Raw genomic sequence first — 6000 nt, forward strand, 5'->3', positions numbered from 1 at the left:
TCTTCTTGTTTCCGGCACTCCTGTATGTTATTCCAACATTTTCATTTTCATATTTCACATATATCAGATATGGAAAGTTGAAGTCTTCCAAACTGAAAATATTTGAATATTTGGTACGCAGATGTGCCATAGATAAAAAACAAAGAGTGAACAACTTTGTGATAATGGATAGTATTGGAGAAACGTTGGAGAACAGCTGGGTTAACCAAAGAAGAAAACAGCTGTTTGCCTTTGTCAGCTTATGTGACATATGGTTTTTGGATGAACCCTACTTTGTATATATCTACAGAATATTTCACATCTTTGGAAAAGCACGGCTCTGTCATATGTTTGTGCTCAGTGTGTGCTTGGTTTTGGTGACAAAACCCTTTTGATTTCAAAGGATGCAAAGGCGTTCATCTCTTTCAGTACTACTCTTTATTCTCGTTGTTTGGCTAAACATGCTCTTAAATCGGGCCTCACATGCCCCTAAAACCTATGGCGTTATTTTTGTGCCACTATTCTGAGCTCACCTAAAAAAAATTTGAGCGCATGTAAAAAAAAGTTTGCAGGTGCAAGTGTTGCATTTTGAGGAGAAATTTATTTTGAGTGAAGAAAAGCTGAATTTGAGTGAACAAAATTCATTATTTTACGTGCGCTCAATTTTATTTTTTTTACTTGCGCTCAGAATAGTGGCACAAAAATAACACCATAAAACCTGCTTCCATCTCTCCCTCTCCTCATTCTGCAGACCTGACCCCCACCCTCTTCTCTTCACCATCAGTGCACTGATGGAGTTGCCCATGAGAGTCCATTGATTTTCTGTCCTGGACCCTGCATGCTGTGGGAGATGTGGCATGGTGGTGATTTGTGACAATCCATGGCCCAAAAAGCAATGACAAGCTTGCCAGACGAACAGCACCAGACAGAAGAGCAACACTTCAGAAACAGTGCAGTAAAGGGTTAAACTAGCTTCCCAAAACCTTACATGAAATGATGAGGGAGGGAGTTTGGGGGTAGGGGGATTATTCTTCCTTGAAGAAATGTTATTGTCATATGCACAGTAAAAAATAAACACAGCATTTTACACTGCAAAATGAAATTCTTATTTTAAATAAGCCTTAAAGATAAAGGTAAACCAGGCAAGTGTTGTGAATAAACACAATTTACCTGAATTTGTTCAGCTAATGTACCCCACTGTGAATCGTTCCCTGTTGCTTCTCTCCTCTCGCACCAGCAGCAGTGTATTTTGAGTCTGGAGAAGTGAAAGCTGCAACTACACAGCTCTGTTTTTCCAACTTAGCCACAGACTATGCAGTACTGCAGGTGGACACTGCAGGTGTCACAGGTGTTAACCTCATAAGCAGCACTGTGTCTAACATCTTTCCTGACGGTCACCCAACTCTCACGTGGACTGCTGTATTCATCCATCCTTTTTTTCCCCTACAGTGAAATGTCTATTGTTTGTTTTTAAACAAATCCATAAGTGAATGATTTATAATATTACCGGTCTTTAACTTCTTTCACATTACACCTGAGCTACAATTTAGCATATACCTTCAGATTACCTATTTAAAACTTATAGTTAAGCAAGTGTTTATGCAAGAGCTGCCCCATTAAAAAACTACCAATTTCTAGGCTGTGCAAGCTACTTTAATGAGCTGTAGATAAAATCTAAAGGTAGGCATCCTCTAGCTGCCAAATAAGTGTTAACATTTACACCTTTAAATTGGGCGGCAGGGAAAAATCGAGCTTTCACATTTGTATTTAACCTTGCATAGGTTGTTTCAAATAACACAGCAAAAAAATTATGAGCCTGTTTAAGGGTTATTGATAAACCAGGAGGCCCTCTATCCCCTCATTTCTACCTCTATATCTACTAATCTGTTTCAAAGTCATGCATTATGTTGTGAGAAAAGTTACAAATGTTTCTACAATATGTCAAGGACTTTCACTGTTATGTATCTGTATAATTTATTTATCTGTTGCCTTTGGCTGTTGGTTAGTTAACTACCAGTTCCATCTAGCCTAACCCCCTGGGAACTTACACCATCGGACCGGGAATCACAACAGTTTGGTCTGTTGTGGCATTATTGAAATGCAGGTCAGGATTTGTACTGAAAAGTCAGTGGCAAAAAAAATAAAAAATCAGCAATGAAGCACACGGCTTCCATTCTATTCTGAAATAATTAAGTATTGTTCTAAATATTGCTTGTGCCACCACCCCAGCTAAATAAAATTGTGTTTGCTGCCTAAATAACAAACACCCACACAGCTGAAGCTAATTACAGGCGTCTTTCTTCTTTATAATCATATGCATTAATAGTAAAATGTCTGCCTCTGATAAATGAAAAAGAATAAGAATAAGAATGAATCATAAATATGAATTTGTTTTCTAAGCAGTCGCTTTCATGTTTGTATTCATGTGGCACACCTTCAAGCTAATCACACCTTAAAATTAGTCACCCTCTGTGTGCCGAGACAGCGTACAGTCAGTGACTGCTGCTGCATAGCTTTTACTCAGAAAACTGTGTTTGCGAGTGACAAAACTGAGACCGTGGTCAAGGAGCGAGCCGGCCCTTAGTCGGTGCTGGATCACGCTTACAGCCGAGTGAAAGGATTTTCCTGTCTATCCTTTTCTCTGGGGGATGTGACACACTGTCCTAGTTTCCACTTACTATGACACAGATGAAACTAAATACAACAGGAAAAAAAATGCTGTAATTTGTAACTTGAGATTTAGAATATGTCCCTTTCTATGACACCAAGAGGACGTCGTAAACAGAGAGGCAAAGTCAGTGTGATTTGTAGCCTTGAGTTGCCCTTGGATTTCATGTAAGCAGCACTGTACTTGTAAATCATGTCTGTAGGACTGTTTCTGCAAATGAAAAAGGGAATGATTTGTGTAGATAGCTTAACTCCATGTGCTAAATCCTGGCTGTAAACTCTACAGGAGTAATTTTGGGCACTGCCAATCCCTCAGGATGTGGCCTGAGGAATCTGATCACATATCAAACAAACAGCTGAACCAGACCTCATCATTAGACAGATGTGAAACTTGGGATTTACTGACTTGATGTTATATACATGCAGTACGAGGCAAAAGGCCTATGGCAGCAATGGGAATGGAGATTAAAATGTTTTTTCCCATATCATTTCACACCATGCAGCAAGCAACTTCTAAAATAAACCCCAACATGGTATTGACGCATTCGTGTCCCCAAGACAGACATGTGTGGCTCCAAATCAAACCGTTTCTTATAATCACCTGTTTTTATCCCTGGCGACCTAAGTAGAACTTCACCCAAGAAATATAAGCCCTTCATCTCCCTTCAGCCTCCCTCCTACTCCTCCTCCTCTCATCCTATCTTTATCCTCCACCATGTGTGCATCTTGCAACCACTCCCTGATCAAACATATTAGGCTGGCCAACTTCAGTAAGTCACTAATCAAACAGCATTTTTTTTAATGAGATTTATAAATGGAGACTGAGGTAAGAGGTAGGAAAACCCGAACAGCAACAAAGATTTGAATGGGGCAGGGCAAGACGGTGGTGGTGGTGGTGCACTGTTTGTGTTAAGAAAAGTAAAAAATTACAGCAAGAACATTACAGGATGGGCCGCATGCCTTTATTATGATACTCTGATTACAATTTTGTTTTTTGTAAATCTAGCACAACATTGTTCTCACCTCCTTTAGAAGCACCTACAAAGGTTTAATGCCTCCCAACCTGCTGATGCTACTCTCCCAGACTAATGTTTCACAGAAATGAAAACACTGTGGGCACTGACAAAACTAGCATGTAAAATCTAAGGTCTCCAATCATATAACTGTGCCCATGGGAACAGAAAGTCCTGTAGGTGATCTCCTGACGCTGCTCTAATTTATAAACAAACACGTAGATAGCTCATTTCAATAAAGAGCAGCATTCTTAAAGGGACAGTGAAATTAAATGGTCCATGATGATGGGATGAGATGAGGCTGCACTATATCTGCTAACAAAATATCAATAAGAGACAATTGAAGAAGAATCAGTGTTTCTGGTACAAAAGTAGAGTCTTCTGGTAAAAAGACTGCTTGTGAAAACTGCAGTCTGTTACACCATATAAAGCTGAAATGAGTGTATAACTGCGGACATGTGACAAACATTATTTAGCATCAGATATAGAACCAGCCCAGTGTTAATGAAGTTACTGTTACCGTGCCAAGCGCACCCCTCTTTAATTTTTTTGCAGCAGTCTGAGGCTGCAGTCATTTATTAAAGTCAATAAAATATATTGTAACATTCACACACTGATCTAACACTTCAAGTCTGCTTCAGTCTCATTAATTGCTGCACTCTGACCAATATTTTAATCTGACAACAGACCTGATACCAGGGAAAAGATGTTTTTTCATTGAGGAGCTTTCTCTGTGTATAAATGTGACTAAATTCCTGGCACACTGCAAACCTCATCTCTGTAAAGAAACCCGGCTGCCTATAAAAAAAGAAGCAACCTTCTATGCATTTCGTAATGGGATTCTCCTTTTCTCTCTGACGCTCGGCTCAGTCCAGTTAAGTTAGGCTCTGTTTTATCAAAATGCTAGTTTTACTGAAGACAAGAAGCATGTAGGATTCATCTTTAAACATGCAGGGTGGAGGAGTCAGTGAAGAGTTACAGGACATGGCCAAAGCTTTCACAGTGCACGGACAGCTCTGAGCCATCAACTCGCACCAATTATATGCTCTTTCTGATAAACTCTACCCTTCTCATTCTAAATAAATGAATTTTCCTATTGGCAGATATCTCAGCTACACTGGGCACATAATACATGATTTTTTTCCAGGCATTACATTCAGGACAACTTGGAGTAAACAGTGGTGCAACCTTTGTAAATCATATTTGTGTGATTCATTTACATACTCTCCTCCCAGAATTTTGCACTCTGAAAAGGAAACTTATAGTAAGTAAGATTACCTGCATCCACGTCTATCAGTTGGAAAACTGCCCCTGCTTTAGTAAATACCTACAGAAGCTTTTTAATGCCAAAAGAGGATTTCACGATGGCACGAACGGTTAGTAAATCCAGTCCTAAATCTGATCTAATTCCCTGTTTAGCTCAAACGGTTCTGCTTTAGTACATGATGGGTTCTAAAATGTCCTAAGACAATGTTATCATCAAAAGACCACAAGAGCCAGTCTTTTTTTCAGCATGTTTATTAATGGCATCAAGCTCAAGTCCTGTTTAAACAACACTTAAAAATTACCAAGGTGTGTGTCTCACCCATGTAGCAGCTATCAACATTAGATTAATACACAGGTGAATGTAAACCCAAATAAAAACCCTATCCCACAAAGCAAAATTGGTATGGCCCACACAATGGCCCACACATAGCCCACATACCGCAAAGAATGATGGCCCTTTGGTGGCCCAGATCTGGTTTGCCAGATGAGGCCCACACATGGGCCAGCACAAGGCCAGTTGCAGACACACTATGTGGTCCTGTGCTGGCCCAGAACAGTTTCAGCTCTGGCCCCAGATGTCAGCCTAATGTGTACCTTAATCAAGCCATGTAATAACAACATGTGCCGGAAGATAATAGTGCAAAAGTAACATGACAAAACTCTATTCAGACAGTGAATGGACTGATTCTTTTATACCGCTCCTCTACTGTCTGGGATTACTGAAAGTGCTCTATCCAACTATTTGGGTCTTCTAACTAAAATAGGAAAATAGGAACATAAACAGTGCCATCATTGCCAGACCTGGCCCACATCTGGTTGACATACACCCTGCCATGACACCAGTCAGTCAGAAGTGCCAGCTTGATGCCAGATCCGGGCCAGACCTGCTTGCTATGTGGGATGTTTGTATAACAACTGCATTAAATCTTTAGGAAGCTCACTAACAGTTTAGCCACTATACCTGAAATGTCTCAGCAAACACTTTCATTAAGTGTCATTCAGACATTTGTTGTCATGGTCCTGGGCCATGTTGGCCCAGTGTTCTTAGTTTTCTTGTATGTTTGTATTTTGTTCC

General features: G+C 40.0%; 1 protein-coding gene across 1 annotated transcript in view; it reads right to left on the reverse strand.

Annotated features, from left to right (window-relative positions):
- The window catches only part of LOC102214774 (transmembrane protein 132C), a 146577-nt gene that overhangs the window by 119796 nt on the left and 20781 nt on the right, over positions 1–6000 (reverse strand). The window lies entirely within an intron of this gene.

The sequence above is a fragment of the Pundamilia nyererei genome, unplaced genomic scaffold (genome assembly GCF_000239375.1).
Source record: "Pundamilia nyererei isolate P.nyererei 1_Seehausen unplaced genomic scaffold, PunNye1.0 scaffold00032, whole genome shotgun sequence".
Classification (NCBI taxonomy): domain Eukaryota; kingdom Metazoa; phylum Chordata; class Actinopteri; order Cichliformes; family Cichlidae; genus Pundamilia; species Pundamilia nyererei.